Below are 25,368 nucleotides of genomic sequence, written 5' to 3' on the forward strand. Positions count from 1 at the left end.
GAGCTGGCAGTTTCCACAGCCCTGGCCTGGAACGTTCGTTGACTGGATGACCCTCTGTCTTCACTGCTTACCCAGGATAGAGGCACTGGGGTGTCACCACACTGAACCTGACTTGACCATTCTGGTTCTCCAATGGTCCAAATTATTTCACGGGACATCTTACCACAGTGTTTGACTTTCTGCCCCATTAACAAGTGAAAAGGAATTCCCCTGTGGCTCAGACAGTAAAGAGTCTGCCTGCAATGCAGGAGAACCAGGTTCCATCCCTGGATCGGGAAGGTCCCCCCTGGAAAAGGAAATGGCAACCCACTCCAGTGTTCTTGCCTGGAAAATCCCATGGACAGAGGAACCTGATAGGCTACAGTCCACGGGGTCAAAAAGAGTCGGACATGACTGAGCGACTTCACTTTCAAAGAGTGATAAAAAATACCCCAGGACTGTATCCAGGACACAAATGTCTGCACATATTAGGAAGGGCAGTTTCTTTCTGGAAATAACTGGGTTCCTCTGATTTGGCAGACATATGCCTCCCAGTACTGATGGAAGAGTGGTGGGATGGTTGGGGAATCTGGGGCATATTCACCCTGGGGGTTCCAGCTGTTCAGGAGAAGTGTAAACTCTGATGCCGGCGTTGAATGGTAGGGGGCAGAGCCAGCTGAGGACACTGGGCATTCAGGGAGGGCCAAGGAACAGGAGTTTCCTGACAGTGGAGTACAGTCAGCGCTGAACTTGGGCATCTTGTTTCTAATTGAGGGAACTTGCACTGGGCATCCCTATAGCTCAGATGGTAAAGAATCCACCTGCAATGTGGGAGACATGGATTTGATCCCTGGGTTGGGAAGATCCCCTGGAGAAGGGAACAGCCACCCACTCCAGTATTCTGGCCTGGAGAATTCCATGGACTGTATAGTCTGTGGGGTTGTAAAGATTCGGACACGACTGAGTGACGTTCACTTTCCCTTTTTCTTCATGCTGGGAGGCGAGGAAGTGGTTTGCCGAGAATAACGAGAAGCACGTTGCCCTGAGACACAAACCTGGGTGCGGAGAGGGAACTGATGGTGTTTTCTGGGCTTTTGGTGAAATGCTTGGTCCCCTGCCACTGTTTCTGTCCACGTGACTCAGGAGAAAAGTTAAGCAGAAACACCTCTAGGTCATTACCTACTGAGCTCATTAACAGATTCACAGTGAATGCGGGCGGGCTTCCCAGTCACTGCTGAGACTTCCTACAGCTGAATTCACCAGGGCACACCTCTTTCTCTCAAAACGGACTTCCCAGTCACTGCAGAGACTTCCCACGGCTGAATTCACCAGGGCACACCTCTTTCTCTCAAAACGAAGCGTATTCTTTAAAAAGACAGAGAAATCCCCATGTCTGAAGGCCAAGCGCTGTCCTCACGCGAAAGGCTTGAAGAGGCAGGTTCTGTCAGAATCAGCGGGAGAGACAGAACCACCGGGCCTGCCCCGGGGAGGTGGTGACCCTCAGCCTGCGGCAGCCGGTGGGGCTGTCGAGGAAAGCCAGCTCATTTGGCTGTGAAGTGAGTCTGACTCTTAAACGGAAATTGGAATTATTGAATAAAATTGTATAAAAAGTCAAAAATAGAGAATAGGTATAAAAACCCAGGGGATGGTTAGGGGAAACAGCGGAGCAACATCCAATGACCCAACCAACAGAATTGGTGGGAAATGACCTTGAAGGGGCATGCAGAACCAGATCGCGAGCAATCTCCAGCATCACTCAAAAGCGTTTCGAGTTCCTCCCTCTGCTGAGGTAGGTTTTACGACCCTAGAGGATCTGACAATTGTCAGGACCGAACACTCGACGAGCGTGATATTCATCAGCTCTGGCCTTTCTACCTAAATACCTTCACTCCGGCATCTCAGATGATCGGATTTTTAAAGCAGTCCTCTTCAATTTTTGGCTCATAGCTGACCACGTCCGAGACTTTTCCATAGGCTAGGGGATTTGTTTATTGTCAAGGGGACAGCATATTTTCCCCATCAGGGATGATGTACCCTCTCAAAAGTCACCCTGACAGTCCCAGGCAGTTGAAAGCCGCAGGGAGACTTGACCCCTCTGCCTGCCCGCTGGAAGCCCGTCACAGGGGACTTCATCCCAGACCCTATACTGCCGGGAGCCGGCATATTGCATATTGAGTGCATATTGCATATTGAGTGCAGCACTTTCCACAGCATCATCTTTCAGGATCTGGAATAGCTCAACTGGAATTCTATCACTGCCGGGAGCCAGCGTGATGAACTCCGCCCATGACAAAGGTCATGAGGAAGGAGGCTCGGCATACGCAAAGGCTGGATCGAGCCTCAGGAGTCCCCCTGGAAATTCTCGAGCATCTACCCCCCAAACCTGAGTCTGCCTACTTTCTGCTTTGTGCTTTCACCTACACCTCTGACTTTACGGGGGCTGTCCCCCACTACCTCTCTCTGAAAAAAGAATTAGCTTACAGCTCCATTTAATAATTCCTGGGTGTGACAGTGTTTAACCTACAAACTCCTTTGGAAATCCTCTAGCCTGCCCGAATAGGTTTTTCCAGCCACATGTGATTGTTCAGAGCCTCCCAACTGTGAGAGGCAGGAGGTGTTCTAAACTGTCTAAACACAGATTCCTTTGAGTAGTTAAAAGATTGATTAGAAATTGTATTGGTGAAGGGTTTTTCACTTATTGGGCCAATGTTTGCTGCTAAGTCTCCATACCCCTTACCTACTGTGTCCTTGGCAGTGTATTGATTGATATAATGGGTGTATAGAGATGTAAGTAGTAGCCTCAATGTTTGTAACCTTGAACCCTTGAGTTAATTCTTTTCTTGATTGAGCCCACCTCACCTTTGCCCTATAGGAATGCAGCTTTATCCAATGCTTTTTTGGAGGCTGGTGCCTGACTTTGGAATAATCACCTTTAGAGAAAAATAAATTTCTTAAAATGTTAACAGGCCTCCTGGCCAGAAGATGATGTAATTCACCTGAACTTTTGCATATGATAAGTTTGAAAGCCTGGCTTAGATTAGGATCAGGAACTGCTGTCCTTGCATGACTCCACCCCTTCCCCCATTATCCTCTATGCACAACTTTAGGTATAAAAACTACTTTGGAAAATAAAGTGCGGGCCTTGTTCACTGAAACTTGGTCTCCCCATGTCGCTCTCTCTCTCAAATTCTGGCTGAGTCTCCATCTGGAGCGCGGAACCCGCCATGCTTGCTAATTATGCCTGGGCTTCTAAGATCCGACTGGGGAGGCCTCAGTGTCTCCTCTCCTTAGGGAGAATGGAAGGACGCCTGCGGCCTACGTAAGTGGTGCAAACTTCTTGTCTTGAAGTTTTATTGGTCTCCCGCGTGAACCAAGCTACTCAGCCTCTTTTCTCCACTGAATTTTCCTACTGAGCTATCCTCATTCTATTACTCTTTATATCTTTGATAAATATTTATAAATAAATAGGTCGCCAACGCCGTCCCCGCTTCGAATACCCTGGATCAGCCGGGGCTGGACCCCAGCACTATACGGCTTGAACCCGTGTTGTACTTGGTCTCTTATAAGGATGAGCCTTGGCCTTTTCTGGTGAACAAGTGGAAGTTCTTTGAACCAGTTTTACCCTTGACGTGAAAACTGCACGGAATTCAGCATTTCCCCCCTTTATTTCTAGCTGAGGATGCAGAGGCTAAGAGAGAATAGATGACTTTGTCTGGGATCACAGTGCAAGACGGGGGAGAATAAACCCCTCCGGTGGACCTGGCTACTTGCCAGTTACCTAGACCTGGCTACTTGCCAGTTACCTAGCTCCATGATCTCCTTAGCGAGCCTCCTGCCTGGGTCACCTGACTGACTCACCTGGCGTCTGGTGTGCAGGGAAGGGCAGGAGCGATATTTCTCTGCTTGCTTTGACTCTTCCCATGTTCCCCCAGCCCAGGGACAGCTGTGACCACTCGTCAATGACTGTTTCAGTCTTTTTCAGCTTCACTTAATCATTAAGGAGAGTTCCAGTACAACCTCTCATAATGGTTCTTTCAGGTATAAGTTTAGCCTCTTGCACCCTCAAAAATGGCTTCTGAGTGTTTGGGGGAGGGCAGAGAAAAAGGACGTTTGTATCCACATTGGCTTAGCTTGCATTTTCCAAAGGTAGACCCTGAGATGAGGATTCTTTAAAAAAATGCTCCCAAGGAGTATCTGGGAGGGAGTCCTCAGGGGGCTCCCAGAGTGCTGCTAACATCCTGACCTAGACAGCGTTTCACTGGTGCATTCCTCACTAGAACATTTACCAAGTTGTGTGTGTATTCAGTTCAGTTCAGTCGCTCAGTTGTGTCCGACTCTTTGTGACCCCATGAATTGCAGCACACCAGGCCTCCCTGTCCATCACCAACTCCTGGACTTCACTCAGACTCACGTCCATCGAGTCAGTGATGCCATCCAGCCATCTCATCCTCTGTCGTCTCCTTCTCCTTCTGCCCCCAATCCCTCCCAGCATCAGGGTCTTTTCCAATGAGTCAACTCTTCCCATGAGGTGGCCAAAGTACTGGAGTTTCAGCTTCAACATCATTCCCTCCAAAGAAATCCCAGGGCTGATCTCCTTCAGAATGGACTGGATGGATCTCCTTGCAGTCCAAGGGACTCTCAAGAGTCTTCTCCAGCACCACAGTTCAAAAGCATCAATTCTTTGGCACTCAGCCTTCTTCACAGTCCAACTCTCACATCCATACATGACCACTGGAAAAACCATAGCCTTAACTAGACGGACCTTTGTTGGCAAAGTTATGTCTCTGCTTTTGAATATGCTATCTAGGTTGGTCATAACTTTTCTTCCAAGGAGTAAGCGTCTTTTAATTTCATGGCTGCAATCACCATCTGCACTGATCTTGGAGCCCCCCAAAATAAAGTCTGACACTGTTTCCACTGTTTCCCCATCTATTTCCTATGAAGTGATGGGACCAGATGCCATGATCTTCGTTTTCTGAATACTGAGCTTTAAATCAACTTTTTAACTCTCCACTTTCACTTTCATCAAGAGGCTTTTTAGTTCCTCTTCACTTTCTGCCATAAGGGTGGTGTCATCTGCATATCTGAGGTTATTGATATTTCTCCCAGCAATCCTGATTCCAGCTTGTGCTTCTTCCAGTCCAGCATTTCTCATGATGTGCTCTGCATATAAGTTAAATAAGCAGGGTGATAATATACAGCCTTGATGGACTCCTTTCCTATTTGGAACCAGTCTGTTGTTCCATTTCCAGTTCTAACTGTTGCTTCCTGACCTGCATACAGGTTTCTCAAGAGGCAGGTCAGGTGATCTGGTATTCCCATCTCTTTCGGAATTTCCCACAGTTTATTGTGATCCACACAGTCAAAGGCTTTGGCATAGTCAATAAAGCAGAAATAGATGTTTTTCTGAAACTCTGTTGCTTTTTCCATGATCCAGTGGATGTTGGCAATTTGATCTCAGGTTCCTCTGCCTTTTCTAAAACCAGCTTGAGCATCAGGAAGTTCACGGTTCACGTATTGCTGAAGCCTGGCTTGGAGAATTTTGAGCATTCCTTTACTAGTGTGTGAGATGAGTGCAATTGTGTGGTAGTTTGAGATTCTTTGGCATTGCCTTTCTTTGGGATTGGAATGAAAACTGACCTTTTCCAGTCCCGTGGCCACTGCTGAGTTTTCCAAATTTTCTGGCATATTGAGTGCAGCACTTTCATAGCATCATCTTTCAGGATTTGAAATAGCTCAACTGGAATTCCATCATCTCCACTAGCTTTGTTCCTGGTGATGCCTTCTAAGGCCCACTTGACTTCACATTCCAGTATGTCTGGCTCTAGATGAGTGATCACACCATCATGATTATCTGGGTCATGAAGATCTTTTTAGTACAGTTCTTCTGTGTATTCTTGCCACCTCTTCTTAATATCTTCTGCTTCTGTTAGGTCCATACCATTTCTGTCCTTTATTGAGCCCATCTTTGCATGAAATGTTCCCTTGGTATCTCTAATTTTCTTGAAGAGATCTCTAGTCTTTCCCATTCTGTTGTTTTCCTCTATTTCTTTGCATTGATCGCTGAGGAAGGCTTTCTTATCTCTTCTTGCTGTTCTTTGGAACTCTGCATTCAGATGCTTATATCTTTCCTTTTCTCCTTTGCTTTTTGCTTCTCTTCTTTTCACAGCGATTTGTAAGGCCTCCCCAGACAGCCATTTTGCTTTTCTGCATTTCTTTTCCATGGGGATGGTCTTGCTCCCTGTCTCCTGTACAATGTCACGAACCTCAGTCCATAGTTCCTCAGGCACTCTGTCTATCAGATCTAGTCCCTTAAGTCTATTTCTCACTTCCACTGTATAATCATAAGGGATTTGATTAAGGTCATATCTGAATGGTCTGGTGGTTTTCCCTACTTTCTTCAATTTCAGTCTGAATTTGGCAACAAGGAGTTCATGATCTGAGCCACAGTCAGCTCCTGGTCCTGTTTTTGTTGATAATCAATCTGATTTCGGTGTTGACCATCTGGTGATGTCCGTGTATAGAGTCTTCTCTTGTGTTGTTTGAAGAGGGTGTTTGCTATGACCAGTGCATTTTCTTGGCAAAACTCTATTAGTCTTTGCCCTGCTTCTGGCACCCACTCCAGTACTCTTGCCTGGAAAATCCTATGGATGGAGGAGCCTGGTAGGCTGCGGTCCATGGGGTCACTGAGAGTCGGACACGACTGAGCGACTTCACTTTCACTTTTCGCTTTCATGCCTTGGAGAAGGAAATGGCAACCCACTCCAGTACTCTTGCTGGGAGAATCCTAGGGTCGGCAGAGCCTGGTGGGCTGCCGTCTATGGGATCCCACAGAGTTGGACACAACTGAAGTGACTTAGCAGTAGCAGCAGCTGCTTCTTTCCATATTCCAAGGCCAAATTTGCCTGTTACTCCAGGTGTTTCTTGACTTCCTACTTTTGCATTCGAGTCCCCTATAATGAAAAGGACATCTTTTTTGGGTGTTAGTTCTAAAAGGTCTTGTAGGTCTTCATAGAACCATTCAACTTCAGCTTCTTCAGCATTACTGGTTGGGGCATAGACTTGGATTACTGTGATATTGAATGGTTTTCCTTGGAAACAAACAGAGATCATTCTATAGTTTTTGAGATTGCATCCAAGTACTGCATTTCGGACTCTTTTGTTGACCATGATGGCTACTCCATTTCTTCTGAGGGATTCCTGCCCACAGTAGTAGATATAATGGTCATCTGAGTTAAATTCACCCATTCCAGTCCATTTGAGTTCGCTGATTCCTAGAATGTTGACATTCACTCTTGCCATCTCTTGTTTGACCACTTCCAATTTGCCTTGATTCATGGACCTGACATTCCAGGTTCCTATGCAATATTGCTCTTTACAGCATCGGACCTTGCTTCTATCACCAGTCACATCCACAGCTGGGTATTCTTTTTGCTTTGGCTCCATCCCTTCATTCTTTCTGGAGTTATTTCTCCACTGATCTCCAGTAGCATATTGGGCACCTACCGACCTGGGGAGTTCCTCTTTCAGTATCCTATCATTTTGCCTTTTCATCCTGTTCATGGGGTTCTCAAGGCAAAAATAATGAAGTGGTTTGCCATTCCCTTCTACAGTGGACCACATTCTGTCAGATCTTTCCACAATGACCTGCCCATCTTGGGTTGCCCCACGGGCATGGCTTAGTTTCATTGAGTTAGACAAGGCTGTGGTCCTAGTGTAATTAGATTGACTAGTTCTCTGTGAGTATGGTTTCATTGTGTCTTCCCTCTGATGCCCTCTTGCAACACCTACCGTCTTACTTGGGTTTCTCTTACCTTGGGCGTGGGGTATCTCTTCATGGCTGCTCCAGCAAAGCGCAGCCACTGCTCCTTACCTTGGACGAGGGGTATCTCCTCAGCACCGCCCTTCCTGACCTTCAACGTGGGATAGCTCCTCTAGGCCCTCCCGTGCCAGCTCAGCCACAGCTCCTTGGACGTGGGGTTGGTCCTCTGGCCTGCCGCCCCTGGCTTCGGGCGTTGGGGTGTGGGGTAGCTCCTCCCAGCCGCTGCTCCTGACCTTGTTCCTGTGTGTGTGTGTATTAGTGCATACTTATGTATGTGTGCTACATTAAAAAATTCCAAGGGGTGGTGAGTGATAAATTAGGAGGATGAACAGATACAAACTACTGTATATAAAAAAGATAAATAAGAAAAACAGAAAAAATTTCCACTGCTCTATTTTTTTCTGGATATGGATATGTGCTATGCTTAGTCAGTCTTGTCCAACTCTTTGCAATCCCATGGACTATAGCCCACCAGGCTCCTCTGTTCATGGGATTCTCCAGGCAAGAATGCTGGAGTGGGTTGCCATGCCCTCCCCCAGGGGATTTCCCAACCCAAGGATCAAACCCAGGTCTCCTGCACTGAAGGTGAATTCTTTACAATCTGAGCCACCTAGAGGAGCAACCAATTTATGAACATAGGCTAAATGGATATGGAGCCTATAGATATAGTTTATGGAAATAGGGCAAAGTTTTTTTTAAAACATTTTGTTCTACCATGATATCTTTTTTAAACAAATAAGTATTATTGATGTATAATTCATGTACATAAAATTAATTCTTAAAATGTATGACTCAGTGGTTTTTAGTATATTCACAGAGTTGTTTAACCTTTACCATCATTTAGTCTCAAAACATTTTCATCACCCCCTCCCCTGGTGGCTCAGATGGTAAAGAATCTGCCCGCAATGCAGGAGACTTGAGTTCGATCCGTGGGTCAGGAAGATCCCCTGGAGAAGGGAATGGCTATCCCCTTCAGTATTCTTGCCTGGAGGATTCCGTGGACAGAGGGGCCTGGGGGTCTACCATTCATGGAGTCGCAAACAGTTGGACATGACTGAGCAACTAGCACTTTCCTTTTTCCGTCCCTGCAAAGAAACTCTTTACCATTAGCAGTCCCTCCCCACACCCTCCACCTCTATCCTGGGCAGCCACTCATCTACTTTGTGTCTCTGTGGATTTGCCTATTTTTCACATGTCGTATAAATGAAGCCACACAGCATGTGTCATTCGTGGCAGGCATCTTTTGGTTAGGATGTTTTCAAGGTTCATCCATATCCTATGTCACTACATCATTCCTTTCTATTGCCAAATAATATTCCGTTGAATGGATGTGCTACATTTTGTTTACTGATTCATCAGTTGATGGACATTCGTGTGGTTGGTTTCTTGGTTATTATGAATAATGTTACTACGAGCATTCATGTGTCGGCTTTTATGTGGACACATGTTTTTATAGCTATTTCTATTTAACCAAATAGAAACTTACACACTTGCACATTATACAACAGTCTTCCAATTCATCTTTTAGATCAAAGAAGAAGTCAATAATAGAATATTTATAACTACATGATGCTTATATTTGCCTTATATTAGAACTCACAGTGTTACACCAAAACTGCACTCAGAGGAAACTTCATATACTTAAATGTTATCACACCAAAAAGAAGAAAAACAAGTGAATTATGCTTTCAGTTGAGAAAACCCAAAAGAACAAAAGGAATAATAATGAATAAGAGGAATCATTGAAAGAAGAGAAGGTGGAACTGTCTGAGTAATGGTGTGGTTTCAGACAAAGGCACGTAGACTATTGCTTCAACCCAGTCCTGCAGGGAACCCTGTTGTCTTAAGTTGTTTCCTAAAGTCCCTGCTTGAGGACTTAAGGTGGAAGGACTGGGTTTTCTTATTCCCTCTGTAGTCACTCCAGTAGCTTGAAAGTGAAAGTGTTAGTCACTCCGTTGTGTCTGACTCTCTGCAACCCCATGGACTGTAGCCTGCCAGGCTCATCTGTCCATGGGATTCTCCAGGCAAGAATGCTGGAGCAGGTTGCCATGTCCTTCTCCAAGGGATCTCCCCAACCCAGGGATCAAACCAGGTTTCCCACATTGCAGGCGAACCAGTAGCCTGAAGGACATCTCCAAAGAAGAGTTTGAGTGCAGGCGATGGAGGTGCACAGAGCCGGTAAGGGGACTGCGGGCGTCTGGCAGAGCATCAGCAGCATCCCCCTCATGGTGTCTTCCGGTTTCCGTGGAACAGTCCTTTGTCTGCATGGCTGCATCCTACCACACAGGCCAAGGGAACAGGCTGCATTCGGTAAGCTGCTGGAGGTGGCAGTTGGTATAACTGAGAGCACAGCCTTCCTGTGTGACCGTGTCTTGTGTAACCTGTGCACTTTGATGCACACCTGTGCACAGACCTTGCCATGGGTCACATGGGCACCCTCTCCCCATGCCGCCTGGCTTAGGCAGTTTACTGAGGGGCTTGGCTTCATGGTGACCTTGCCCTTGCCCATTGTGAACCCCAGAAAGCCTTGGGGCTCTTATCTCATTTACCTTTCTTCTTCCCCTTGGGGGCATGGGAGAACTTCCAAAGTTAGTTCTGTCCACACCTAACTTGGACTCAAGAACATGCCCCCTGGCCTCAACATCACCTAAGGGTGGGCAAAGCACCTAAGCCACCCCTCCCCTCACCCATATAAGGAAAAGGCCACCCCCATCTGGGGAGTAAGCAAGCAGGGAAGGCTGCTGTTTGTTCTCAGCCCACCTTGCTGCAGCAGGGCCCTAATAAAGCCGGGCCTGAATTCCTAAAGAAGAATTCCTAGACCTGCTACTGTTCGGGTTGGGCTGTTCCTGAATTTGGAGTCAGGGCAGCCTGGGAGGCAGGTGCTCCTGTGCCTTAAGACCGAGTTTGTGAAAAACACCCTTGGTCGACTGCACTGACTCTGTAGACTGCTTTGGGTGGTACAGTCATTCCCCAATACTGGTTCTTCCAATCCAGGAACCTGGCGTCTCTCCACCTGTTTGTGTTGACTTTGATTTCCTTCATCAGTGTCTTATAGTTTGCTGCATACAGGTCTTCAGTCTCTTTTATTCTTAGGTATTTTATTCTTTTTGTGGCAATGGTGAATGAGGCTGTTTCCTTAATTTCTCTTTCTGATTTTTCATTGTTAGTGTATAGGGATGCAAGGAATTTCTGTGTATTAATTTTATGTCCTGTGACTTGACTATATTCATTGATAAGCTTTAGTAATTTTCTGGTAGCATCTTTAGGATTTTCTATGTATAATATCATGTCATCTGTAAACAGTGAGGGTTTTATTTCTTCTTTTCCAATCCAGATTCCTTTTATTATTTTTTGTCTTCTCTGATCGCCACATCTAGGACTTCCAAAACTATGTTGAATAATAGTGGTGAGAGTGGGCACCCTTGTCTTGTTCCTGATCTGAGAGGAAATGCTTTTGGTTTTTCACCATTGAGCATATTTTTTACTGTGGGTTTGTTGTATATGGCCTTTATTATGTTGAGGCAATGCAGAAGATGTGGGTTTGATTCTTGGGTCAAGAATATCCCCTGGAGAAGGAAACGGCAGCCTACTCCAGTATTCTTGCCTGGGAAATCCCATGGGCAGAGGAGCCTGGCATGCTACAGCCCATGGGGTCGCAAAAGAGTTGGACACAACTTAGTGATTAAACGACAACAGTGTTCCTTCTGTGCCTACTTTCTGGAGGGTTTTTATCATAATAAACACATGAAAGATGCTCAACATTGCTCATTATTCAGTTCAGTTCAGTCGCTCAGTTGTGTCCGACTCTTTGCGACCCCATGAATTGCAGCACGCCAGGCCTCCCTGTCCATCACCAACTCCCGGAGTTCACTCAAACTCACGTACTGAACACATGAAAAGATGCTCAACATTGCTCATTATTAGAGAAAATAAAATCAAAACTATAATGAGCTATCACCTCACACTGATCAGAATGGCCATCAACAAAAAATCTGTAAACAATAGGTGCTGGAGAGGGTGTGGAGGAAAGGGAACCCTCTTGCACTGTTGGGGGAATGTAAATTGATACAGCCACTATGGAGAACAGTCTGGAGATTCCTTGAAAAACTAGGAATAAAACCACCATATGACCCAACAATCCCACTACAGGGCACATACCCTGAGGAAAGCAAAATTGAAAAAGACACATGTACCCCAATGTTCATTGCAGCCCTGTTTACAATAGATAGAATATGGAAGCAACCTACATGTCTATAGACAGATGAATAAAGAAGTTGTGGTCCATGTAAACAGTAGAGTTTTACTCAGCCATAAAAAGGACTGCACTTGAATCAGTTCTAATGAGGTAGGTAAACCTAGAGCCTATTATACAGAGTGAAGTAGGTCAGAAAGAGAAAAAAAAATCACATATTAATGCATATATATGGAATCTAGAAGAATGAGCCTATTTTCAGGGCAGCAATGGAGGACATAAGAGAGCAGGCCTGAGGCACAGCTGGGAAGGAGAAGGTGAGACGGACTGGGAGGGCGGCACTGAAGCACGGACCTTACCGCATGTACCATGGATGGCCAGAGGGTATTTGCTGAGAGCTCACACCCACGGCTCTGTGACAACTAGAGGTGTGGGATGGGTGGGCGGTGGAAGGGGGGCTTGGGCGGGTGTGTGTGTGTGTACCTGTGGCTGATTCATGTTGATGCATGGCAGAAGCCAACACAATATTGTAAAACAATTATGCTTTAATTAAAAATTAAAAAAAAAATCTGAGTTTGTGAAAATCTCCTCTGGTCTGGTTGCTTCCTCCACTCTCAAAACGTGCCATTTTCGGAGAAGCCATCTCCCTCCTCTTGTGTTTCTCTCTTCCCTAAATCCTGTGAGAAGAACCAAAGTTGGGCTTTTCACTTCCTAGGTATCACACCCTTCTTACCTAGGGCGGCAGGCCCCTTGGCCTTGACCAGAGCGGGATGGGATACTTAGCTTTACTGTGGAAGACACCCTCTGATGTGAGTCAGCATCTCTTGGTAAGTTAGAGACAGATAAGGTTGTTTAGAAATCCCTTTTCTTTTGACAGAGACTTGTTTTTAAGTCTTGCTGTGCATTTGAAAATTCTATTTTCCAAGTCAGAGGCTAAACTATAACTTTCTTTTTCTTTGCATTCCTAAATAACAGTCCTAATTCCTTTCAAGGCAGATGGATGCCTCAGGCTGCCTAAGGATCTATCTCTAGAAGAACATGTAGAGAAAAACACTAGTGTTATTATTAGAGTAGTACAATTCCAGCCCAATATTCCGACTCACAATTTGAAGGTTTGGTATCAGGCTGTAGACTCCATCTCATCATCTGAGTTGGTTAGGAGTCAAACCTGAAGCCAATATCTGCTCCTATTGAAACTAAGAAGGACCCTGTGGGGTTCTTGGGCATGAAAGCCTTTTTCTCCCTCCATTTCTTCTAGGCAAGACTCCAGCCCCCATGACCTTCCCTGAGTTCCAAAGGTTAGCGACATTACTTTGCCAACAAAGGTCCATCTAGTCAAGGCTATGGTTTTTCCAGTAGTCATGTATGGATGTGAGAGTTGGACCATAAAGAAAGCTGAGCGCCAAAGAACTGATGCTTTTCAACTGTGGTGTTGGAGAAGAGAGAGTCCCTTGGACTCAAGGAGATCCAGCAAGTCAATCCTAAAGGAAATTGACCCTGAATATTCATTGGAAGGACTGATGCTGAAGCTGAAGCTCCAGTAGTTTGGCCACATGATGCAAAGAGACAACTCATTAGAAAAGACCCTGATGCTGTGAAAGATTGAAGGCAGGAGAAGTGGATGACAGAGCATGAGATGGTTGGATGGCATCACTGACTCAATGGACATGGGTTTGAGCAAGCTCTGGGACATGGTGAAGGACAGGGAGGCCTGGAGTGCTGCAGTCCATGGGGTTGCAGAGTCAGAAAGGACTGAACAACAGCAAATCAAGGGAGGAGCAACCAAGAAACCACCTGAGGCAAGATTAAAGGACCAGAGAAGCTCATCAAGATTAGGAGACCATCACCTGAGACCCTGCACACACCTTAGTCTTGTCAGCAACCCCGCCCTTGAACGATTGCTATGAAACTCCTCATCAAACCCTTCCTGATTGGGACACATTGTTTTTGAGGGCAGGAGCCCACTGTGTCCCCCTTTGCCTGACAACCCAGTGAAGCTATCTCTTTCTACTTTACCCAAAACTCTGCCTCCGAGATGCGATTTGACACCAATACAGAGGCTGAGACTTTCAGCATCATGTAATTAACACACATGCAATTTCCTCACTCAGGGGATGGCACTCCAAATTGTACAGAGGTGTAAATGATTATAAAAATGATCATTCCTTGCAGCAGACCATCATTTTTTACAATAGACTATAATTTTAGAAACTAGCATAACTTCCTAGTTAGTGGGCTTTCTAGTCCCCACATCAAACAGTTTTCTATGGGTGTTTTGTTTTGCCTCAGACTCCAATAAGACTCTGACATGGTACTGTTGTTGGCCTAGTTTTTATTTAAAACTTTGAGTTTTTATTTAAAACTCGTCACAGGTATTTTTGCATTGGTTTTTGACCTTTAAAAATTATACATTAAAATATTTCAAATTTTGATTACTGAGGGTTTTTTCATTAAAACAGAATTATATTTTCTCTTTAATTGAAGTATAGCTGATTTGCAATGTTGTATTAATTTCTGCTGTACAAAAAAATGCTGTTCAGCAAAGCGATTCAGTTACACATATAAGTATATTCTTTTTCATTATGATTTATCATAGGATATTGAATTTAGTTTGCTGTGCTCTACAGTAGGATCTTGTGTCTATTCATTCTATAGATAATAGTTTGCATTTGCTAACCCCAACTTCCCAGTCCATCCTTCCCCCACTGATTACTGAGTTTTTTGATACCCACTTAAATTTTACATGTGGGGCAAGTGCCTCTCTTACTTCACTCTCTTGTCCTCAAGGACCAAATTCACATGGCCTTCCCTCATGTCACCAAATGGATTCGAGATTTTCTGTGAATTCACGTACAAGATTTCTTTACCTTTCTTGTGACCTTACCTCTGGACTCATCTATGTCCCTGTCTTACTACTCATCTTCCTCCTTCAGTTGTAAACCACTAGAGGCTAGAATACTGTTTTGATTGACCTTTGCATCCTTTCAACATCTACTAAAGTACCTTGTACAATAAAGGTTTATTTAAGGAGTAGAATACTTTCTGTTTCCAATGGAAGGAAAAAGTAAAACACATTTTAGAAGAATTTATGTCAAAATGGTTATAGGGTTGCTTTTTTTTTTTAAAGCAAGGATAACTTTTAGGCCATCTTGGAAATTTACTTATATTGAATGCCTTATTTTTTCATGATATAACTGAATTATTACTATATCACACTCAATTTCTGTCCCCCTAGCAAACAAGACTAATAGTAGTTAGAAAGGTGGTCACCGAAAACAAGAGGGATTAAAACCTAAAGGTTTCCCTTTTAGTTTGCAAAAAGGATAATCTACACACAGATACCCAGAAGTTGACTGTACGATTTATCTTTACGCAATTTTGATGCAATATTGCCATAGGACATGACACAGTAATTTATTTCTAAAATGTATTTTCAGATCAAACTTTGTTTTCCTCTTGACATAATTGATTACTGCTTCCACTGGGATTTATTTTAAAGTAATTCTGAACTGAAAAACTGCAAGAAAAGTAGAAACTGCTCATGGCTCTATTAGGGCAGCGGTGTCTAGAATAGCACGGCAGAACGCTTTTTTTCTTTCTTGCTATTTGATTTTTCTATTTCTTTATTGCTCTAATCATTGTAGAAAGGACTCCAGGTCACACATCAGTCTTACGAATGAAGATGGAGGCGCACAGGTTGAAATACCCCGTCTTCCGCGGCAGTGATTGAATACACGAAGCATTGAGGTTCGAGAGCGCTGTGAACGAATTGTGCCCTTTTGGATACGTCACTTCCGCTATAAAATCAAGTCCTCAGCTGCATTTCCCCACATGCATCAATGAGCTATTTTAAAAATATTTGTTTATTACATTTTTTATTTGGCTGTGCTGGGTCTTCCTTGCTGTGCATGGGCTTTCTCGAGCTGCGGGGAGCGGGGCTCCTCTCCAGTTGTGGTGTGTGGGCTTCTCCCTGCGGAGGCCTCTCTTGCTGTGAAGTGCTGGCTCTAGGCTCATGGGCTCAGTACTTGCGGCTCCCAGGCCCTAGAGCACAGGCTCAGTGGTTGTGGCGCTCAGGCTTAGCTGCTCCGGGGGATGTGGGATCTTCTTGGCCCAGGGATCCAACCGGTGTACCCCCCCAACCCACCGCCCTGCCCCATTGCAAGGCAGACTCTTAACCACTGGACCACCAGGGAAGCCTCATCCATTAGCTATTGCTGTATAACAAGCAATCACAAATTGTAGTACCTTAAAGCAATAATAGTTCATTATTTCTTATAAATGTATAGATTGACAGGGAGCTTCTGCTGATCTGGAGCAGGCTCGGCTGGTTTTGGGTAGGCACCCTCATGGATCTGCGGTCAACTGACCCCCCAGGCATCCAGGACTGGCCACAATGGGTGGTTACACTGTTCTGTAGCAGGCAGCCCTGGGCTTGTTAACATGGTGGTGTGGTTCCAAGAGGGAGAGGGCAAGAGCATCAATCTCCCTTCAAGATCAGGCCCAACACCCTCACATTATTTTTCAGCTGCCGTCTATTGCCAAAGGGAGACATACGCCCATCCGAGACTCTCTGGAATGAGCTGCAAAGGCACATCATATAAGGCAGGGATCCAAGGAGGGAATAATTGAGGTGGGCTCTTTTTATAATCAATCTACCATAGAGTGTGAGATGGTCTCTTTCTTAGTCTTGAAAATATTTGAGATAGAGTTCAAAAAAAATATACAGCTATACAAAATTGTTTAACATAATAAATAAAAATATAAGATTAGGTGTTCTAAGATGGTCCCCAAGATTCCTGCCCCCTGGTACACATATCACTTTTAATCCTCTCCCTTTGATCTTGAGAAGGATCTGTGGATACAATGAGAGAGTCACTCCCCTGATTGTTACATTCGATGGCAAAAGTGATAGCAGGGCCATTTCCCTGACTGTGTGACGTGATGTAAGGCTGTCCGTGCAGGGCCTCCCTGGTGGCTCAGTGGTAAAGGATCTGCCTGCCAATGCAGGAGACATGGGTTTGATCCCTGGTCTGGGAAGATCCCACATGTTGTGGAACAACTAAACCTGTGCGCTGCAACTTTTGAGCCTGTGCGCTAGAGCCGGGAGCTAACTTCTGAGCCCACGTGCCGGAGAGCCCGCGCTCCACAGTAAGAAAAGTCACCGCAGTGAGAAGCCTGAGCACCGTAACTGGAGAGTAGCTTCCACTCCCCGCAACTAAGAAGAGCCTGCGCAAGAGCAGAGACCCAGCACAGCCTGTACATGTATATGTATATGTGTATGTATATGTGTGTTCATTGGAAGAACTGATGCTGAAGCTGAGACTCCAATACTTTGGCCACCTGATGCGAAGAGCTGACTCATTGGAAAAGACCCTGATGCTGGGAAAGAGGAGAAGGGGACAACAGAGGATGAGATGGTTGGGTGGCATCACTGACTCAATGGACATGGGTTTGGGTGGACTCTGGGAGATGGTGATGGACAGGGAGGCCTGGCGTCCTGCAGTCCATGGGGTTGCAAAGAGTTGGACAAGACTGAGCGACTGAACTGAACTGGTACGTATACATATATGTATATATATAAATATATTTGATCTTGAGTTCCAGAAAGGAATGCAGTCCAGCTATCACCTACGTTGCAGTTTTGTGAGATCCTAAACAGAAGAACCAGCCAAGCTCTGCCTGACTCCTGACCCATAGAAACAGAGATAATAAATGCATGTGGTTTCAAGTCACTAAATTTATGGTAATTGGGTAAGCAGCAACAGAGAACTCATACATCAGGGGAATACCCAAGTAAGATGTTAAGATGCAGACAAATGGACAATAAGAACCATATTTTGCAGATACTGCAGACAGGGGCTTTGGAGAGTTAGTAAGTTGAAATACAAATTTGATTCTGAGAGTCTTGAAGGCCAAAATTACAGGGAAAAGACGATTTTTATTATTACATTCACTTTTGTGTGAAGCATGTGATTCCTTTTTCAGACTTAAAAGACATGCGTATCCCAATTGTGAATGCAATATTCACAATTCACAATTCATTCAACAATTCACAATGGTTACCAATCAGCATCGACCCTGGGGTGGTAATATCAGAAGGCTGCAGCTGGTGTGCAGGATTTAGAGATATGTGAGGTATCAGGACAAAAGATGTTTCAACTTACGGGGTACTCCAGAGTTGTGGCTGGGTTACAAAGTCAGATGGAGTTCTCTAAAAAGCCCTGGTACAACAAAGGTCCGTCTAGTCAAGGCTATGGTTTTTCCTGTGGTCATGTATGGATGTGAGAGTTGGACTGTGAAGAAGGCTGAGCGCCAAAGAATTGATGCTTTTGAACTGTGGTGTTGGAGAAGACTCTTGAAGAGTCCCTTGGACTGTAAAGAGATCCAACCAGTCCATTCTGTAGGAGATCAGCCCTGGGATTTCTTTGGAAGGAATGATGCTAAAGCTGAAACTCCAGTACTTTGGCCACCTCATGCGAAGAGTTGACTCATTGAAAAAGACTTTGATGCTGGGAGGGATTGGGGGCAGGAGGAGAAGGGGATGACAGAGGATGAGATGGCTGGATGGCATCACTGACTCGATGGACATGAGTCTGAGTGAACACCGGGAGTTGGTGATGGACAGGGAGGCCTGGTGTGCTGCAATTCATGGGGTTGCAAAGAATCGGACATGACTGAGCCACTGAACTGAACTAACTGAACTGATTCAAGTAGGACAGTGGCAGATGAGATTGCTCCAAGACAGAAGCAACAGGTCCCCAAAGGAAAATCTCTCACATCTCACAGGTTCAGCAGAGTGGGGGAGGGAACCAGCTCCAGTACCCCCTACCTCTGCCACCAGCCTTACCATCCATTAAACCCAACTGGTGAGTCACTGATTGATTCGGGCTGGAGGGTAAGCTGGGGTGAAGAGGCAGCTAGAAGAATCTGTCAGTGATCTTGACCTGAGATGGACGTATTCTGCACTAGCAATGTGGTGGTAGGGATGGAAGTGGGTGGTTTGGAGAGAAATTTAAGAGGTGTCCGATTAATGGATCACCAAGTGGGGGTATCCAGAGACGCAGAAGGAAAATTAAAAGAAGGAACTGACATAGAAACCAAGGAAGAAATCATTCTAAAAGAGTGGTCAACCACTTCAGCTGTAGGGAAATAAGACTGGGAAGTGTTCATCACGTGTGTCGGTTCAGAGGCGATTTGACATCTTTAGTGATGAAGGGGGAGAAAATGGGATCCAGAATCCAGGTGAGAGACTCACCTTGAATAGAAGGGAAAAGTTTCCTAGAAATGAGTGAGAAAAAGAGGGAAGGAAGGTGCTTTTTTATCCCTTCAGAGAAGAAGAGTAGGAAAAGGAATTTAATGTAGTTTAATGTAGTTCCAACCTAGATAGCATATTGAAAAGCAGAGACATTACTTTGCCAACTAAGGTCTGTTTAGTCAAGGCTATGGTTTTTCCAGTGGTCATGTATGGATGTGAGAGTTGGACTGTGAAGAAAGCTGAGTGCCGAAGAATTGATGCTTTTCAACTGTGGTGTTGGAGAAGACTCTTGAGAGTCCCTTGGACTATAAGGAGATCTAACCAGTCCATTCCAAAGGAGATTGGTCCTGGATGTTCTTTGGAAGGAATGAGGCTAAAGCTGAAACTCCAATACTTTGGCCACCTCATGTGAAGAGCTGACTCATTGGAAAAGACTCTGATGCTGGGAGGGATTGGGGTCAAGAGGAAAAGGGGATGACAGAGGATAAGATGGCTGGATGGCATCACCGACTTGATGGACATGAGTTTGAGTGAACTCCGGGAGTTGGTGATGGACAGGGAGGCCTGGTGTGCTGTGATTCATGGAGTTGCAAAGAGTCGGACACAGCTGAGCGACTGAACTGAACTAAACTGAATGTAGTTCCCAGTGTATTTTTTTCCCACTTTCTCTGTCAAGCAGGAAGAGAATTGCACTGACCGTGAGTGAGGACATTCCTTGGGCTGAACACTGCAAGTGAAAGTGAAAGTCTCTCAGTGTGTCCGACTCTTTGTGACCCCATGGGCTATACAGTCCATGGACTTCTCCAGGCCAGGATACTGGAGCGGGTAGCCTTTCCCTTCTGCATGGGATCTTCCCAACCCAGGAATCGAACCGGGGTCTCCTGCATTGCAGGCAGATTCTTTATCAGCTGAGCCACAAGGGAAGCCCAAGAATACTGGAGCGGGTAGCCCATCCCTTCTCCAGCGGATCTTCCCAACCCAGGAATTGAACCCAGGTCTCCCACATTGCAAGCGAGTTCTTTACCAGTTGAGCCACCAGGGAAGCCCTGATAAGAGGCAGTTGTGGCCATTACAAGCAGAGGAATTTCTGGTCAATGGTAAGCAGCAACTGTGGGTGCAGAGCATGGTGTTTCCTGAGTCTCCTCCCCCACCATAAGCTGAGGACTGCTTTCAGGGCACTAGCGTCTGAGCCCCTCTGACTGCCCTGTCTCTCTGGAAGAGCCTGCCCCACAGCCAGACGCAGTTATCAGAGTAGGGGTGTGGTGTCCAAGCAGACTTTGGGGGCTGGAGGTGGATGCTGAGGAGGGCGGATGGGACCCTGAAGGGTGTACTACAGCTTTATGGGTGGAGAAGTATCCAAGTCTGGAGACAAAGAGGAAAGGCTAAGTGAGAGTCCTGGCAGGGAGGTGGTTGATGCGGCGTGATGGACTGTGGGATTTAGCAAGAATACTGTAGCATGTTGCCATTTCCTACTAAGGGATCTTCACAAGCCCGGGATCGAACCTGCGTCTCCTGTGCTGCAGGTGGATTCTTCACCTCTGAGTCGCAGGGGAAGAACCTATATATAATCGAAAAGAATCTGGAAAAGGATAAGCATATGTTCTTATATGTGTAATATATAATGTATAACCGAATCACTTTGTTGTACACTTGAAACTAACACCACTGTAAATTAATTATACCTCAATAAAGCAAGCAAAACAGTGAGATATCACTTCACACCACTGGACTAACCATTATCAGAAGAATTGAAATTAACAAGTGTTGACAAGGATGTGAAGAAATTGGAAGCTTTCGCACTGTTGGTGGGAGTGTGAAATGATGCAACAATTAGGGAGAACAGTATGGAGGTCCTCTGAATATTAAAAAAGAACTACCACATGATCCAACAGTCCCACTTCCGGGTATATGCCCCAAAATACTAAAAGCAGGGTCTTGAAGAGACTTGCTATATACTCATGTACATAGATAGCATCACTAGTCACAATAACCAAGAAATGGAAGAAACCCGATGTCCACTGTTGAATGGATAAACAAAGTGTGGAACATTCATACAATGGGATAGTATTCAGCCCTAAAACTGAAAGATCCTGTCATATGTTACAACATGGATGAACCCTGAGGATATTATGCTATGTGATATAAGCCAGGCGCAAAAAAGGCAAACATTGTATGATTCCATTTATATGAGGTATTTACAGCCGTCAAATTCATAGAGACAATGAGAATGGCGGTTGCCAGGCCTGAGGGATTGGGAGTTACTGTTTAATGGGCTTAGTTTCACTTTTGCAAGATGAAAAAGTTCTGGAGACCCTTGCACAGCAACGTGAATATAGGTAACACTACTAAACTGTACGCTTAAAATGATTATGATGGTTAGAGAAAAAAGAGTGGGTTTTATATGTGAGCTACATCTCATATACTATAATCTCAAAAAAGTTACATGAAAAAATTTTAAAGCAAGTTGCAAAGCTGTTTGTAAAATAAAAATGTGTATGTAGAACAGAAATAAAGTGTAAGCATCTATTGAAAATGTTAACAGTGGTTGGATTACATGTAAAAACCTATATTTTTCAGCACTTTCAGGCTTCTCTTCTGATGAAAATGTATTACCTTGATACATAGAAAACAAGGCACTTCCTCTGTCAAAAACTAGAAACCTGGTACCTGGGCTACAGTGTCTGTACTCACAGGAGAGGGCAGTTCACTAACTTCTGCATCCCGTGGGGATGAGGCCGACCCCGTGCCTCTGGCTGGCTGGCTGATCCTGAGACAAAGCATCACTGCTGTCCTTGTTGAGTGAGAAACTGTCCTGAGTTTGGAGACAGTCCTCCTTCCTAACGTCTCTAATCGCTTTCTTAACAATTCAGAGGAAGGAAGCTTTTCTCTACTAGCTCTGTAGCACCAGCAGTCTTTTCATTCAGATTGTCAGCTAGGTGAGCTCTTTTCAATTTCATCTGCGTAGGCTGAAGGGATGGCTCTGCAAACGCTCCTTCTAAAATGTGCGTCCTGACGAGTTCAGGACGCCAGCGCTGGCTCTGAATCCCGCGCTTCAGAGGCTTCAGTTCTGGCTCCTTCTGAGCTTTCTATCTGCTCGTGCAATGCCGCTGGCCTCTTCAGAGGTGATAGGACGCCCTAGTCCACTAGCTGCTTTCTCCAGCTCCTCTATTGCAACTTCAGCTGAAGCACGATGTCCTTTCATCCTAGGGGGCAGGTGCTGCCTGGAGAGCAAGGTGAGCCCCTGAAATTCACGTGCGGTTGCTTTACTTTGAGGATGTGGAGCAAGATGGGCCAAAGGTCCCACTTTATCCGCCGGGCCTAGTGCCCTGTGTGATCTGTTGTGTTCCAACCACCGGCAGCAAGGGATATGAGATACTTCTTAAATTTGGTCTGTTGAAGAGACTCAGTAGAAAAATCTCTAATTATGTTCCTGTCTTAGAGGAACATGTTCCCTTTCTGAGCACCTTTGCTGGGAACGTCCTAGGCTGCCCACGATCTCAGGAGACTTGCCATTCGCAGTCTTGACTGAGGTTGAAGAGTCCACTTCCAAGATGGAACCCTCGTGTGGCTGACAATTTGCCTTTTGCTGCTGACAGGAGTCCTCAGCTCTTTGCTACGTGGCCATGTCCTGAAGAGAGAACAAAGGCAGGGAAAGTCATTTTGCCACAGTAAGAATAGGGGCTTCCATTTGGAGCATTTCATTCGAAGGTGCCTGCTGGACTACTGAATGTATGGATGTAAGAGTTGGACTGTGAAGAAGGCTGAGTGCCAAAGAATTGATGCTTTTGAACTGTGGTGTTGGAGAAGACTCTTGAGAGTCCCTTGGACTGCAAGGAGATCCAACCAGTCCATCCTAAAGGAGATCAGTCCTGGGTGTTCATTGGAAGGACTGATGTTGAAGCTGAAACTCCAGTCCTTTGGCCACCTGATATGAAGAGCTGACTCATTTGAAAAGACCCTGATGCTGGGAAAGATTGAGGGCAGGAGGAGAAGTGGACGACAGAGGATGAGATGGTTGGGTGGCATCACCGACTCAATGGATATGGGTTTGGGTGGACTCTGAGAGTTGGTGATGGACAGGGAGGCCTGGCGTGCTGAGGTTCATGGAGTCACAAAGAGTCGGACACGACTGAGCGACTGAACTGAACTGAGCTGGACTACTTTAGACATTTCCAAAGGCCATTAGATATACCAGTCTGGTGAGCAGAGGGAAAGATAGGATGGAAATAAAGATTTAGTAGTCATCAATAGATAGGTAGCAACTCAAACATGGGCATGAATGAGACGGCTGAACGGGAAAGCCTCAGAGGAGGGAGTTTTGGAAGAGGCCGCAAGATGCTGTGATTATGGGAGAATCCACAGCCTCAATATAAGAAAGTTGTCAAGGAGACTCTGGACCTGGAGGAGGGTCGCATTTCAGTCAGGGCGAGCAGCCCAGAGAACACTGAGGCTGGTAGGGGAAGCTACGTGAGCTGGAGGAGGAGGAAGGGGGCAGTTGAAGCACATGAAGGATGAGAGAGCATTTCTGAGGATGGCAGAGATGAAGATCATGGATGGAAACATCCAAAGGAGACAGAACCTGGCTTAACCATTTTTCTGTGTTGCCTGTTCTTAGCGTATCAGTGCTGGCTTGCTTTAGGAGCTGGCTGTATAGCAGGTAGCTCTCCTGGATTTCAGAACACGGGTCTAACAAGCTGAAACTAGGAAAACTGAAGACAGAGATTGATTTTCAGTATGGTGGACTGCCACGTGATGTTGCTATTCTAGCTGACAGAAATGATATGTCCCCCTGATCAGATTCTTAACTGACCCCAAATCAGATCCTCATGCCAGAATCCGTGACACTTCATGGGAAGCCACAATAACACCTGAACCCAGGATCAGAAAGCTTTCCCCCCAGCTTGCTTCCTTCAGTTCAGTTGCTCAGTTGTGCCCGACTCTTTGTGACCCCACGAACTGCAAAATGCCAGGCCTCCCTGTCCATCACCAACTCCCAGAGTACACCCAAACCCATGTCCATTGAGTCAGTGATGCCACCTAACCAGCTCATCCTCTGTCATCCCCTTCTCCTCATGCCCCCAATCCCTCCCAGCATCAGGGTCTTTTCAAATGAGTCAGCTCTTTGCATCAGGTGGCCAAAGTATTGGAGTTTCAGCTTGAGCATTAGTCCTTCCAAAGAACACCCAGGACTGATCTCCTTTAGGATGGCCTGGTTGGATCTCCTTGCTGTCCAAGGGACTTTCAAGAGTTTTCTCCAACACCACAGTTCAAAAGCATCAATTCTTTGGCTCAGCTTTCTTCACAGTCCAACTCTCACATCCATACATGACCACTGGAAAAACCATAGCCTTGACTAGACGGGCCTTTGTTGACAATGTCTCTGCTTTTTAATATGTTGTCTAGGTTGGTCATAACTTTCCTTCCAAGGAGTAAGCGTCTTTTAATTTCATGGCTGCAATCACCATCTGCAGTGATTTTGGAGCCCAGAAAAATAAAGTCTGACACTGTTTCCACTGTTTCCTCATCTATTTGCCATGAAGTGATGGGACTGGATGCCATGATCTTTCTGAATGTTGAACTTTAAGCCAACTTTTTCACTCTCCTCTTTCACTTTCATCAAGAGGCTCTTTAGTTCTTCACTTTCTGCCATAATGGTGGTGTCATCTGCATATCTGAGGTTATTGATATTTCTCCTGGCAATCTTGATTCCAGCTTGTGCTTCCTCCAGCCCAGCATATGAGCTGACTCTTATTACCAGCCTGCAGAAATACATTCCCAGGCTTTGTTTTGTCTTGGAATTCTTGCGTAGATGGTTGGGGCTAGCACGCTTTGAGGACTCTCAATCTCTGATGGAGTTAACAACCATGATGATTTGGAGGCTTAAATTATTTCCTGGTAGCACAACCAGCTACATCAGTTAGAGCTGGAACTAGGGTGAGGAGCTGTGTATGGGAGAACATAGCCTGGAGAGGTCCAGAACAAAAGCCAAACCCAGAGGATTAAAGTCCAGGGTCCGTGAACTTGAGTCTTCAAATCCAGGCTTGCAGTCAGAAGAGATGAGAAACAATAAGTGATAATAACCAAAATCAACACTTTTGAGAGCTCACCCTGTGCCAGAAC

General features: G+C 45.4%; 1 long non-coding RNA gene and 1 pseudogene across 2 annotated transcripts; one reads left to right on the top strand and one right to left on the bottom strand.

The window, feature by feature from the left end:
- Positions 1 to 1,541: 1,541 nt before the first annotated feature.
- LOC129644358 (uncharacterized) lies at positions 1,542 to 17,723 on the top strand. 2 transcript variants are annotated; one of them, XR_008710811.1, is made up of 5 exons: positions 1,542 to 1,768; positions 2,191 to 3,298; positions 9,910 to 10,111; positions 15,638 to 16,623; positions 17,592 to 17,723. It is a non-coding gene; the product is annotated as an uncharacterized LOC129644358 (long non-coding RNA). The 2 variants fall into 2 exon arrangements; XR_008710812.1 differs by having other exon boundaries at positions 17,598 to 17,713.
- Positions 17,724 to 18,024: 301 nt separating this feature from the next.
- LOC129644561 (myocardin-related transcription factor B-like) lies at positions 18,025 to 22,761 on the bottom strand (annotated as a pseudogene).
- Between the last annotated feature and the right edge of the window lie 2,607 nt (positions 22,762 to 25,368).

This window comes from Bubalus kerabau, chromosome 2 (genome assembly GCF_029407905.1).
Source record: "Bubalus kerabau isolate K-KA32 ecotype Philippines breed swamp buffalo chromosome 2, PCC_UOA_SB_1v2, whole genome shotgun sequence".
NCBI lineage: Eukaryota > Metazoa > Chordata > Mammalia > Artiodactyla > Bovidae > Bubalus > Bubalus kerabau.